Source organism: Halichoerus grypus, chromosome X, assembly GCF_964656455.1.
Source record: "Halichoerus grypus chromosome X, mHalGry1.hap1.1, whole genome shotgun sequence".
Taxonomy (NCBI): Eukaryota; Metazoa; Chordata; class Mammalia; order Carnivora; family Phocidae; genus Halichoerus; species Halichoerus grypus.
The window spans coordinates 95,249,076-95,264,655 of NC_135727.1; positions in this window are offsets into that span (position 1 = coordinate 95,249,076).

Below are 15,580 nucleotides of genomic sequence, written 5' to 3' on the forward strand. Positions count from 1 at the left end.
GTGGCAGCACTTAATTGCTATTGTACGTTGAATTGTGTCCCCCCAAAATATATGTTAAAGTTCTAACCCCCCATACCTGTAAAGGTAACTATTTGGAAATAGGGTCTTTGCAGATGTAATCAAGTTGAGATGAGGTCATACTGGATTAGAATGTACCCTGTCCAACCTCTTGATTGCATCTTTATAAGACCTTGAGCAGAGAAACTAGGTAAGCCAGGTCCAGACCCCTGAGGCACAGAAACTCTAAGATAATAAACGTGTGTTATTTTAAGCCACAATAGCAAATTAATACATAGTTATAGATGTTTGAAAATCCAAAACTGGGGTACCTGGGTGGGTCAGTCAGTTGAGCATCTGACTCTTGGTTTCAGCCCAAGTCATGATCTCATGGGTTGTGAGATGGAGCCCCACATCAGGCTCTGTGCTCAGTGGGAAATCTGCTTGAAGATTCTCTCCCTGTGCCCCTTGCCCCACTCTCTTTCTCTCTCAAATACATAAATAAATCTTAAAAAAAGAAAATCCAAAACTGCCTTCTGAGCAAAATATCGTGAGAAACTGAGCAAAATATCCTGCCTAAAAAGAAAAAAGCTAAGGAAGTGGTGATGGCCAAGAAGCTGAAAAGCTGAGGAGAGCTTCTGGAACTTTAATAGGCTTGGGGGAGAGATTAAAGTTCAGAGACTGTGAAGAAGGAGGGACCCTGCTAAACACCACAACCTTTAAGTTGGGATTCCCAAAGACCTAGAATTTAAGAATGATGGTGAATGGCAAATAGTCCAGCCCTCAGAATGACTGAAATCCAGCTTTGAAACCGCTCAATACCTGATTGGTAAAGGTGATATGCCCCTACTATAATGGTCTTTCAGAAAGAAAGTCAAATCCTCACAGGAAGAAGAAAACAATCCAGAGCTTCAAATTGCCTCTATGGGTTTTCATACACAGGGAACAATATGCAGTAAACGTAGGCAGGCAGATAGTCAAGGAGAAAAATTAAACAGTAGAAATAGGCCTTCAGTAGATCAAGCACAACATTAAGATAAATGTTGTTAATATATTCAGAGATTCCAGTAGAGAAATAGAAACGATAAATAAAAAGAGAATTCAATGGAAATTTTATAACAGAAAAGATATAATAACTAAAATTAAGAACACAATAGGTGCACTTAAGATTAGATGTAGCTAATAAACAAATTGTAAAATTGAAAATTTAGTTTAGAATAAAATGCTTAGAAGTGAAGCATGAAGAGACAAAAAGAAAATACCAAAAAAAAAAAAATTATAAGATCTATATGGTGCATAGTGAAGACATCTAGCACATATGAAATTTGAATTCCAGAAGGAGAGGACATAGAAGCAAATTTAAAGAGATAATGGCTGAGCATTTTCCAAAACGGATGAAATGTATCAACCTAGAAACTGGAGGAGTATTAGAAACCACAAGCAAAATACATGTAAAGAAAACAACATCTAAACACATCAGAGTGAAACTACTGAAAACCAAAGACAAAGAGAAAATCTTGACACTGACCAGAGGGAAAATATATTTACCTTCAAAGAAGAAATACTATAAATTTTAAAGGACATCTCAGCTACAATGATGGAAGCCAGAAAAGCAATGGGATCTTCAAAAGGATGAATCTTCAAAGTGAATGAAAATAACTGCTGACCTATAATTCTATAGCCACCAAAATATTCTTCAAAAGGAAAGCAAAAATAAAGACATTTCAGAAAAACAAAAACTAAAAAAAAAAAGAGAGAAAGAGAGAAAAATTGATCACCCGCACACCCACCTATGGGGTATTACCATAGGGAGTTCATGCAGAAAGAAAATGATCCCAGATAAAGACACAGAGAGATCAGGAGGAATGAAGAGTTTAAAAAAAAAGGAGGGGGGGAACATGTAAGTCATTCTAAATAAATACAGACTGCATAAAACTGTAATGATAAGGTCCAAGATGGTTTATATACATTTCAACAATACCACAAAGGAAACTAAGAGATGATTTGGTCAGCATCCATAGGTTATGTGGCAGTAACAAACAATCCCCCAAATCTCAGTGAATAATACAATTGTTTTCATTTCAATACCAGCCAATAAGAGTAACCACTCTATGGGACATACTATTCTCATGGCAGAACAAAAAGAAAAATGGCGGAATTATCTAGTGGCTTTAAAGTTTCTCCTTGAATATCACAATCACTTCTACTTACACTCCATTGGCCAATGTAAGTCATATAGCCAAGCCTTATGTCAATGAATCAAGAAAATTTACCATAGGGAGGTACTTCAAATCATGTGACAATGGGCATGATTATATAATCTTTTACAAAGAACATAGAAATCAAAACATATTTCTGAATCTGAAAAAAATACAATCTACTACAGAGTATAAATGAACTTAATGTGTTCTAAGGCCCTTATATTTTCTGGGATGTGGGAAAATATCTAATTTATATTATAGACTAATGAATAAAGGATTTATGTTTTAATCTCTAGAATAATCTTGAAAAGAAGAGTAAGAGAATGTATAAGTAATATGCTAACAGAGGAGAACTTTAATAAAAAAGAATATTTTGTCCATGGAAAGAAAGCAAGAAAGGAGAGAATAAACATAAAATATATACCATATGTAGAAAAGCAAGTATAATGAAGATTTAAATATAAATATATCAGTAGTTACATTAAGTGTAAATTATGTAAATATTCTAGAGATTATCAGACTGAATAAAAAAAAACAAAGCCCAACTCTATTCTACTTATAAGATACATACATAAAATACAAGAATACAAGAACTGTGAAAGTAAAGGTTAGAAAAATACACATACAACAACTTACCACAAGAAATCTGGTGAAGCTGGACTAAGACAAAGTAAACTTTTAGACAAAAAGCATTCCTAATAAAAGAGACAGTTTATTATGATGTAAAGGTTAATCCACAAGAAAGATGTGACAATTCTAGATTAGTATGTGTCTAATAACATACTCCCCAAACATATAAAGCAAAAATTGACAAGACAAAATGAAGCCATAATCAAATTCGAAAGAACTGTAGTAAATTTTAATTCACCTTCCTCAGTTACTGAAAAGCCAAGTTTATGAATCACATTATTCAAGTCTTTTATAAACTTGCCAGCATATTTTCTAATTTTTCTACCATTTATGTTCAACATATTGAAGTATGGTATTTTTTTCCTTTCATATATTTTATAATTTTGTATAGCTAATCTTATATGAACTAGGAAAATAATCAAAGCCTTATGATACAAATGTAATTTTCTCTATTTTTTCCTTACTTTTTTTTGTAGTTTCTGTTTCATGAATAATAATAAAGTGATATCTGGTAAACGAATATGTATAGATGTTCATCTCCATTGTAAATTGAACATGTACTAATTAGAAATTATGTTTGATTATGAGTAATAGAGACATCCTTCTAAATAGTTTAAGACTGATGAAAATTTTGGGGTCTCTGGCTGGCTCAGTTGGTTAAATGTCCGACTCTTGATTTCAGCTCAGGTCATGATCTCAGGGCTGTGAGATTTAGCCCTGCCTCGGGCTCTATGCTCATCCAGGAGTCTGTTGGAGATTCTCTCTCTCCCTCTGCCCCTCCCACCACCTCTCTCTCTCTCTCAGATAAATAAATTAAATCTTTAAAAAAAAGACTGATGAAGGTTTTTTTTTTTTCAAAGATTTTATTTATTCATTTGAGACACAGAGATACAGAGAGAGAGAGAGAGAAAGCATGAGCAGGGAGAGAGGCAGAGGGAGAGGGAGAAGCAGGCTCCTTGCTGAGCCAGGAGCCCAATGTGGGACTTGATCCCAGGACCCTGGGATCATGACCTGAGCCGAAGGCAGATGCTTAACCATCTGAGCCACCCAGGCGCCCCAACTGATGAAAGTTTTATTCTTTCACATAAAAACATCTGGAGGCCAGGACTAGTAAGAGGGCTCTTTAAATTCATTAATAGCTGGTCCAATTAAAAAAAAAAAACCCTACTTGACCCATGAGTAGGAATCACAAAATTACAAAACAAAGGAAAAACATAATCAAAAGCAAATGAATCACATGTATTAAAATAAGCATGACTTAAAGGCTAAGAGTTAAAGACAAATTATAATTTCAGAAAATGTACAGGCAGCACAATCTTGTTTAAAAAAAGATTTAAGAAGCAGCTGGAAAATAAGCTGCCAATGAAAAGAACTATGAGAAATAAAAACAAATATTAGAAGTAAAAGAAAATGTTTAAAGAGGTAAATGTCACATTGGATGCCACCAAAGCTAGAATAAACAATATTTGAACCCATAATCAGGGATGTGGAAGTCAAGCTTAAAAAATATCACAAGAAATGAATTATGAAGAAATGAGATACAAAATTATTTAAAAAGGTGATAGATATGGAATAAAGATTAAAGAAAAGGGAACAACTAAGATGAAAAAAGGGTATTCAAAGATTTAATAGAAGTGGGTTTTTTTAAGGATTTTATTTATTTACCTAGAGAGAGAGAGAGCATGTGTGCATGTGCACATGGGAGGGGGGTGCAGAGGGAGAGTGAGAGAGAGAATCCCAAGTGGACTCTGCACTAAGCATGGAGCCCAATGCAGAGCTTGATCCCACGACCCTGAGATCATGACTTGAGCCAAAATCAGGAGCTGTGCACTCAACCAACTGAGCCACCCAGGCACCCCAATAGAAGTGTTTTTGAAATTAAAGTCTTCACTCTGATCAAATTAGGTTGACTGTTTCCTAGGAAAAGTTACTGTTGAAGTTACTTATATTCAGAGATTAAGAAAAAAAGTATCCTAAGGGAATCTTGGGAAAAAAACAATTAACTTACAAAAGGGCAAGTAATTGTGCTACTCTGAGATTTATCTACAGGATACTACTTATCAAGATAATTGGAAGAATTCAATGAAATAATGTAATTATACTAGTCTTTATTTCAAAATATTGTTTGTATACACATGCATAAATTTTCCAGGATGAGGACAAATGGCTTTTTACCCAATTAACAAAGAGATGATAAATAAATTTAAAATCATAGCTGTAGGGCATGTCTCCCCAGTGGAGGACCTGATCTTTGTAGCAGTTCCTGGAAAAAGTATTGTGTGTCATGAGTTTATTACAATATTTTTTTAACATGAGAGTTTCCGTTCAAATTACGTCTGACATTAGTAAGAATAACATTGCTACATAATGTGTTTGATTACCTTATAATTGAGCATTATTTCAATGCACATTTGCCCTTGTGCTTAGGTGACCACTTTGCACAAAAGAATCATGAAGTGAGTACATTTAAGTTCTCATATGCTAGTAAGCACATTCTTTGCTCTTGTTCACCTTCCATAATGCTACAAATGAATTTTCTAACACTTACCATTGTGTAAATATTGATTTCCTTAAATAATTATGGAGGGGGGGAACTAGACTCTTGCTGTAAAACAACATTAGTCTATGGGGTTATTCAGTTTTGGGTTAAGCTATTTATTCACATAAAAGCCTCATGTGGCATCCTGAAAACTACTGTGTGCTTTGGAGCACCATTCTACTTAAATTGTTTTGGGCTCATGGAAAGAGACAGAGGCAGAATTAACATGTGAATGGCCCATTCACATGATAAAAGGACTAAATGATATTCTAGAAACTAAAATAAAGGGCCTCAAAATTGTTTGAACAAAGAAAACAGGAGATATGACACACCATATTTGTATAAGTAATATTAATTGTGAGCACTAGTTTGGCTTCCACAAAACATTCTCTTCTATGTAAAATTAATGTTGTGTATTTAAATTCTATTGGTTGTGTGATATGATGAATTCAACTTTTAATTCCGATTTTATAATTGTATAAGAGATGGTAGCATAAGAAGTTTATTCCTAGGTTACATCTATACATATTTATCGGCCATTGTAATAAAATAAGAGTTTATGTCATTGCTGTGGATCAGCAGAAATTTCCTTTTTGCTTTATAAGTAAAAAAAATACCCACACGGAGCATAGTTCATACAAACTACTCATCGTTTCCATCTCAGTATGGTTTTGCTGCAGGTAGGCCACCTTCCTTCTCTAGCTAGGTGACTCCACTCATCTGTCTCAAAGAATGGAAAGTTGAGAGTTATGCCTCAGCAAGATAAGCTACAACATGCCCCGGCCAGTCTGGGTCATTCCCCAATAGGACTATTATCCATTTGTTGGCCAAAACTCAACACAAACATATCCTCTAAGTCCATATTTACTTAGTAGAAATTAACAAATGCATGAAAAGTGACAGTCTTCCCTGTCTTGTTTTATCCTGAGTTTTCTAAAAAACAGAGCATGAAGGCATGATGCACAATTTACATGCTTGCTTTTGAGGTCGGGTGCAATCTTAGTGAACCAAGAATGAGGGAAAAGGGAATTTCAGTAAAGGAAGGAGCAAAAGCTAACACAAGGTGAAGTGGTACCAAGATGTTCATAGATGTACAAGAAAACTGGCCGATTGATTGGTCATGCAGGATATCTTCAGAAAGAATGTGTGGAACCACAGTTTTCTTGAACCATCCAGTTGTGTTGGGAAAAGATCCTTTCTATCTACTGTCTCACTGGTCAACGTTCACCTGTGGGGCAATAACACATCACCTGACCTCACCAGACAGTCACCTAAGAAGGCAAAACCACTGTTAGTCCAGATGATCAGACCTGGGTTTCGGAACCATTGTGGCTCCTTCTGGGGTAAACATGATGGTGGCCATGCTGAAGCCAAGTCCTTGCCCCCCAGAGGAAGGAAGGGGAGATGATCTATGATGTGAAGAGACATCTGTGTCAAGGAGCCTGTGCTGAAACAGAACCTATACCCCCCATATCTGGGTACCACAGTACACAGGGTTTAGACAGAGAAAGAAGCTACTTTTGTAATGGGAGGGAGAGAAGGAAAAAAGATGGAGAAGGAAGAGCTGAGGGGAGCTGAGTGTCAATTTACCCATTTGTAATAAGGAATACAAATGACACTGGAGTATGTTGATCAGGAAATTCTCAGCATGCCACATGAAAAACCAAATTAAATCAGAAGGCTGCATTTTGAGCTTGAAATCACAGCACGAAGATTCATTTGTACTTTTTTTTTTATTTTTTTTTTAAAAAGATTTTATTTATTTATTTGAGAGAGAGAGAATGAGAGAGAGCGAGTACATGAGAAGGGGGAGGGTCAGAGGGAGAAGCAGACTCCCTGCCGAGCAGGGAGGCCGATGCGGGACTCGATCCAGGGACTCCAGGATCATGACCTGAGCCGAAGGCAGTCGCCCAACCAACTGAGCCACCCAGGCGCCCTCATTTGTACATTTTTAAGCCTGAAGAACATCAGGCTCTGGCTTCCATAATTAAACTTATTCTTCGGCCAGGATATCTCTATCCATGGAATCATATCCACTTTAGCATCTCTGACTCTCCCTTCTCTGAATTACTGGTCCCCACCCTTTGGTCTTGGGATGATATTTGGCCAGTAGAATGTAGGTGAAATGATATGCCAATTATGAGCCTAGACCTCAAGAGGACTTGAATGCTTGGGCTTGACCTCTTAGAAATTGCTCAGAAGCCTGCTGCAAAATGAGAGACCACACGGAGGAGAGATGAATTGTCCAATATGAGGTCATCCAAGAAAAGCCAGCCCGCAGCAGCTAACCACAAATGCATGAAAGACCCAAACAGAGACCAGAAGAACTCCTCAGATGAGCATAACCTAAACGGTCTACCCCCAAAATTGTTTGTTCAGTAAATGGCTGCTGTTTTAAACCACCAAGCTCTTGGGTAGTTTGTTATACAGCAACAGTCAACTGATATGTTTGGTATCTGAAATATCAAGTATTTTCCCTTTTTCAATTGATAATCACCTTTCAGCCTTATAATGTTAATTAAAATGTTGATTTCCCCTCAAAATAAATACAAGTAAGTTGAAGTAGTTTTGAAGGGAAGACCAGCTACCAGGAGTTTCAACTGGCATTTTAATATGTTCTGTGACTACAGATAAAAATTTTCTTCACAAATTATCCTTTTACTTTATAGCAGAAAAGAGTTGCCTAATACACAAAAAATATTTTGAGAACACCAAGGGATTATAACTTCTACAAAACATAAGATCCCTTTCTCCACCTTCCAACCCATGCAAGTGTTTTGGAGGGATACAGAAAAGAATTATTGAATTCTTTCCTTTTTTTAAGATTTTATTTATTTATTTAAGAGAGAGAGAGAGCACAAGCAGTGGGGAAGGGCAGAGGGAGAGGGAGAAGCAAACTGCCTGCTCAGCAGGGAGCCGGATGCAGGGCTCAATCCGAGGACTCATGACCTGAGCAGAAGGCAGATGCTTAACCGACTGAGCCACCCAGGTGCCCCAAATTGTTTTCAAAAGAAGAGAAAATATTACCAAATGATTGAAATGCCAACCATTAATCCTAATCTTCTGATCATACTCAGAGCCAGGAGACTTGGAAGTTCTATATTCTTATTCAAGTTGTTCCTGATCTGGGAAGTCCAACTGAATGAAGAGTCCCAGAAATGAAATAGCTAGTTCAAACCTGCTTTACTAACAACTAATGTATTAATTGTAACTAACGTATTACCCTGTTGGCAATGGAATCTTGGTTAAGTTCAGACCTGCCAATAGGGTTGAACTAACTCAGAAAGAAATGTTTTTCTGAGAAAACAACCTGAGAAAACTCAGGATGTTTTCTGCACCAACTGCCAGGTAACTACCTATTAGGGAACACGGAATTGGAAAAGACAGTTCTTTCCAACCCAACTCTGGAAATTCTGCATGGTGTCCTGGCAGCAAGGGGATAGAATATCTGATTTGTGGGATTAACCTATCTTGCTTCCTAGTGGAGCTCTCAAAATTAATGTTTATAAAGATTCATGGATTCAGAACTGAAAAGTACATGCCAGATAGGATGATTATGATTAGTTTGAAAGAAAATTATTATCTATGCTCCTTAGAAATAGGATCTAAAAGAGCTTTTATTTCCAGTTGTATGAAGAACTAAGAATCTACAGATAATGAAAGGAGGCGCAGTAGTACTCGCTATAAATACACTTATTTATTGTCCTTTCGTTATTTGTCTTCTGGGTTAGCTTGAAGCCATGAGAATGATGATAACATACACCAAGGTGAAAAATGGGAAGAGTTAATGTCAGCTCATATTTTCCTTTATTCAATTGGTGCCAAGCTTTCCATTTCAAAGCGCATGTTCTCACAACTGGAAAGAGTTCAATTGTGCACCTTGAGATCAGTCTCTTATATGCCAACTACAGTGAAAAAAAAAAGGAATGGCTATCCTCTAGACAGAAAAAAAATCAATTAACTGAGCAGCTCGCAATACTTAGCCATTACTAATCTTTCCACATAGTCTCTGCAGGATTCTTTTAGAAATGTGAACTTTTGCCAACCATTATCTCAACCTCCCCAGCAAATGACATCCAGTAGTACAGTGAAAAAAAAATCAAGAAAGTAAAGATTTCTCTATACTCCAGTGGTTATTGATATTTTTTTCTGGAAGACAAAAGGGTAATCCTTTAGAAACAAACATCTCTTTCTAATAAGTGGCTATTACTATGAAACAAATGTTTTCTGCAATGTACGCTGACTTTCAAAAACAGCTAGTTTAGCAGAATATATATGTATATGTGTATGTGTAGATATAGATAAAGAGAAAGAGAGATCTTTTTTTTTTTTCCTAGAGAGCTAAGTAAATATTCTGAAATATGTCAGTGGTAAATAGAGGTTATTAAAGCTCAAATATGGTTTCATCCAAATAATTTTGCGTGCTAAAAAGCATGGCTTTTTTTTTTTTCAGAATAGATCTAGGAAGTTATTGTGATAGTGTAATCTTTTGCTAGATCCCTCAAAATCATCAAAAGAGCAAAAGCAGGAATGTAAACCCAAAGAACAGTTTAAGGAGTAATCTAAAGATTTGCACATTAAATAACAATACATTAAAATTTTTGACTGGTAATCTTGTGAGGCTAAAGATATCTAGTCCATGGGGAGCGTAATTATTGAACAGTAGAAACCCTTGACATTTACTCCATGACTATTAGTGAATGACTGCTATGTACCAAGCACTTTTTTAGGCACTGAGCATATTGTGGGGACATAATAAAGCTCCTGCCCTATAGAGATTACATTCTAGAAGAGAAACAGGCAATAAGCAAGTAAACAAGTACATAAATTCCAGTGGGGATGAAGAAAATATTACAGGGTAATGTGACAGCAACGAAAACAGGCTAGGGATGAGTGTTAGCTACTTGCACGCTAAGACAAAGCTGTGCAAAAAAAACAAAAAGAGAAAACTGTGCTGAGAAGGTGACATTTGCTTTAAGGCCTGAATGATGAGAAAGGGGCAGCCATTTAAAAAAAATTGGTGCTGAGAGTTCTAGGTTGGGGGAATAACAACTTCAAGAAAGAGTACAGTATTTGGGATAAACTTACCATGATCAAAGTTCAGAAAGGCCAGTGTAGGCTGGGATTTGGTGAGCTGGGAGTAGTTCGTGTTGGGCCTTAGATATCAGGAGGAGGAAGTGAGATTTTGTTTTAAGTACATTGGAAATTCATGAAAGGGTATTCAGCTGGAAAGAAACTTAATGTGACTTATGTTTTAAAAAATCAATCTGGAGGGGCGCCTGGGTGGCTCAGTTGGTTAAGCGACTGCCTTCGGCTCAGGTCATGATCCTGGAATCCCGGGATCGAGTCCCGCATCGGGCTCCCTGCTCGGTGGGGAGTCTGCTTCTCCCTCTCACCCTCCCCCCTTTCACGTGCTCGCTCTCTCTCTCTCATTCTCTCTCCCTCAAATAAATAAAATCTAAAAAAAAAAAAAACCAATCTGGAGCAGGCATGGAAGGACTGAGTCTAGTTGGGGGTTTGTTATAATAGAACAGAGGAAAGATGATGATGACTTGTTCCAGGGTAGTATCTGTGAAGGGCGTTTGTACTGGAAATGGCAAAAGTAGATAGATTTGGGGTATATTAAAGGGGTAGAATCAGCGGGGCTAGGTGACAGATTTGATATAGGTGTCAAGGATGACTCTTGGATTTTTGATTTGCACTATACAATAGGAGAGGAGACACTGAAAGAGGATCAAATTTGGGGTCATAGGGTTTGGAGATCATGAGTGCTTTGTTGAACTTGTTGAATTTGAGATAACTTAGCACCAAGGAAATGAAGAAGTTGAGTAGACAGTCAGACATGGGGGCCTGGGACTCAAAGAGGAAGTCTGGCTGAGAAAGCGTGGTAAGACCAGCTTTGTCCCATGGCCACAATACTGCTACCCACAGCAGTATTCAAGATAGGTCTAAGGAGCACCTGTTTCTGGTGGACTCCTCCCCTGGGCCTGGCTCCATTCTCTGTAGTCTATTAAGTAGGTCCGTAGAGCTCAGGGTGTTCCAGGGAAGACCCTATCTATGACGCAGCTTGACATTGTTAGGGCCATTGATAGCAACTATCCGTCTCAATAGAATGGAGGCCCTATTGAATCCCTTTCTCCTCCCAGCCTATGAACCTCCCTCCCATCCCTGTTTTCCCCAGTTACTACCAGAAATCCAAAGCTCTCAGGTCATCCGTCATCATCCAGACTTTCTTCCCATCCAGCTCTGTGTATGTGTAAGTCTAATCTCATTGCCCATGCTTCTATGATCCTCAGTCACACATCCTCTGAAACTCATGGCTTGTCATCAGCAAAATCTCCTGTATCTTCTACCTCATCTCTTGGTGTTGCCTTTATCTTCTTGTTCTAATCATAGTTTGACTGTTTCCTGAGGACAGTGCCTCCTATGAAAACCTTTTAAATGTTACTCATGGGACCTTGAGGTAGGGTACATGTCCTTGCTGCTTCCCTATCATTTAATCTCTATTCTTTATCAAAAATCACAGGTATCTGGGGCATCTGGGTGGCTCAGTTGGTTAAGTGTCTGCCTTTGGCTCAGATCATGATCCTGGAGTCCTGGGATTGAGCCCTGAGTCAGGCTCCCTGCTCAGTGGGAAGTCTGTTTCTCCCTCTGCCCCTCACCCCACTCATGCTCTCTCTCTCTCAAATAAATAAATAAAATCTTTAAAAAAATCACAGGTCTTTGAATTGCATTACCTCAGATGTCACAATGCTTGGCTCATTCTTTTGTTTTTTCTTTTTTTTTTTTTGTACATGGGTATAGTTTTCATGTTTTAAAGTATACATTTAAGCTTCATCATTAAATACTGAGCTGAAGTATATATTTGCCTTATGTCCAGATGTCTGAAAAGTAAAGTTAAAATGGATGGTTTTATATTAAGCAATTCAAGAATTTAAGGGGTGGGAAATTTTGTCTGTACACTTACACATTTAGTGGCACAAGTATACTCTATGGGGACAGGAAAATATGTAAAACTTTGCATTGCAGTTGGAGGAGAAACCTGTTCAAGACTGAAGGGAGAGGTCCTTGGTTGCTGACAAGAATCTCCCCTTAGCGGGCACCTGGGTGGCTCAGTTGGTTAAGCGACTGCCTTCGGCTCACGTCATGATCCTGGAGTCCCGGGATCGAGTCCCACATCAGGGTCCCTGCTCAGCAGGGAGTCTGCTTCTCCCTCTGACCCTCCTCCCTCTCATGCTCTCTGTCTCTCATTGTCTCTCTCGCAAATAAATAAAATCTTAAAAAAAAAATTAAAAAAAAAAAAAAGAAAAGAATCTCCCCTTAGCTTCAGACTTTAGACAAACTAAGGAGTTTGTCAGTACACCAAAACCACTGAATTGCACAAAATCTCCATTAGTCAAGAGAAACAGTATCGACAGGATAGTTGAAAAACTGGCTCATGCCAGCTTGAGTTGTGGGGGCTGGCCAGTCTGCAGTGAGCAGAGATGGCTGGGCTGGAATTTGGAAACCCAGTTGGAGGCTACATCTGAAATCCAAGATCTGTAGATTAGAACAGCAGGCTGGAAACAGGCTAGAGGCCGAGTGGTTAGTGCATTCCTCAAAAGTCCTTGCTTTCCAAGCAAGTTCCTAGGATGCTTTCCTCAATCAGGGTTGAAGTCATCAGATAGAGTACTCCTGGTCCTCAGCCTAATTCATGATTAACTTCAAACATCACCAGCTCTCCGCACAGCCTTCTATGTTTCCAGCTCACAAATCTATTACCCCTTTTCCACCTATTCTTACATCTTCTCAGGACTTCTAACCATTGACCAAGGGAGCTTCACTGATGCATAGTGAACATGCTTCATCTTGCTTGTGAAGGTGCTATGATATTCTTTAAGATGTCTGTGTCCTACCTTTTTTTCACTTCTCCAACCCTCCAACATATCCACATCCTTCTTTGTTCCCATTGAATCTATAACCTATTCTATCAGAACTGATGTTCTCTCTCTGCCACCTGTAAAAATAAATGAATACTAGTAACCTCTACACTTACATACCGTATCCCCCTTCTCTTTACCACCTGAGATCTTTGCTCTGGAAATTATCCTCTCTCTACAGGATCATTCTCATCATCATATAAACTTCTATAAAATCTCCCCTCTTAGACATAATGTTTACAATATTTAAAAAAAAGATACCTGCCATTGTCTCATGTCTTTCTCCAGCTGTGATTCCATTTATCTCTTTCTTTTTATTGCAAAACTCTGCAGAGTGTTGTCTATACTTACTGGCTCAAATTCTTCATCTCCTTTTCTCTCTTTAACCCACTCTAACCAAAATTCTTCTCTCTCCATTGCACAGAAACAACTCTTGTCATGGTGAACAGAACCTCATATCACCAAATCAGATGCTGAATTATTTGTTTTCCTTTTATGCAGGTATTCAACAGCATTTAACAGAGATGACCATTCTCCTCTTTTGAAAATACATTTTTCATTTGACACTTGAGTACATTCTCCTGGTTTTCCTCCTGCATCATTGGTTGCTTCTTCTTAATCTCCTTTAATGGCTTCTCCTCCTCTTTGTATCTTTCTATATTGGAGTCCCCAGGGCTCATCCCTCAGACTTCTCTTCCTTATCTTCAGTGAATCCATCCAGTCCTGTGGCTTTGAACATTATTTATATACTGATAATTTCCAAGTCAGTCTGCAGTCCAGAGTGACTGTTGGAGCAGCAAACTTCCGTATCAGTATTCAACTACCTATGTGACATCTCCATTTTGATGTCTAAAGACGTATCAATCTTAACATATCAGAAACCAAACTTCTGGTATTTGTTCCCAAACCTGCTCCTCATGCACTCTTTTTCATTTAAGGTAATAACACCTACATGTTTTTGCTTCTCAAAGGGGTTTATCCTTGACTCTTTCCTGTCCTGATTCTTCACATCAATCCTTAGGCAGTTATTATCAGCTCTACTTTCTAAATATATCCTGATTCTGACCATCCCCCTGGCTGCCACCTTGGGCCAAACCACTAACATTCATTACTTAGCTTCCTATTGGACTTCCTCTTTCTCCCCTTATTTTGTTCTCTATAGAGCAGCCACAGTGATTTTTTTATTTTTAGTTTTTTAAAAGATTTTATTTATTTATTTGAGAGAGAGAGAGTGAGAGAGAGAGAGAGAGCACGAGCAGGGTGAGACCCAGAGGGAGAAGCAGACTCCCCACCAAGCAAGGAGCCTGACGTGGGGCTCGATCCTGGGACTCCGGGATCATGACCTGAACGAAAGGCAGACACTTAACAGACTAAGCCACCCAGGCGCCCCGACAGTGATTTTTTTTAAAACTAAAATTCTCTAATGGTTCCCCATCACACTTAAAAAGCAATCAGAATTCCTACCTAGGACTGAAGAAATCTCTCCTACCTTTCTATCCCTTACCTTCCAATCACTGAAACATGAACAATCCAAATACATTCTTGCCTCTGGGGCTTTCTGTTTGTTGTACTTGCAATACTATTCCTCCACACAGTCTCCTTCTTGATCTTCTTCAATCAGGTCTCTGTTCAGATGTCACCTCTGCAGATGGGCCTTCTCTGACCATCCTATTTAAAATAGCCATCACCGCCCCTGCTCCTACCCTGCCTACCTCACATTATTCTCTATCTCCTTACCTTGCTTGAAAGTCTTCATAAAACTTTTACTAGCTGGAACTATTTTATTTATTTGTTGGTTTTCCATCTTTGTCTATCTCTTCCTTAGCATGGGACCCTCAGCAGGGAAGAGATTTTTGTCTTTTGTTCACTTCTGCATTCTGAGAGTCTCAACAGTATTCGACATAATAGGCACTCGTTAAACATTTGGTTTGTGAATAAATAAATTAATAAAAGTTAGCAAATTGAAGGGATGAATGCAGTCATAAAAGTCCACAGAAGGAATATAATTTTGGAGACAGATAATTTTAATTTTGGACGAGTTGAGTTTGAGATGCTGGTGAAGCATCCAAGTAGAGATGTCTAGAAGATCACTGAAAAGTCTGTTCTAGAATTTGGAAGAATTTTAAGAGTGAGAAATAAAGAATTGAAAAGGTAATTATATTAGTTCCCTACTGCTGCTGTAATAAATTGCCACAAACTTAGTGACTCAAAACAACATTAATTTATTATCTTACCATTTGGGAAGTCATAAGTCCTAAAATCAAGGTGTAGGCAGGACAGTAGTCCCTCCTGAG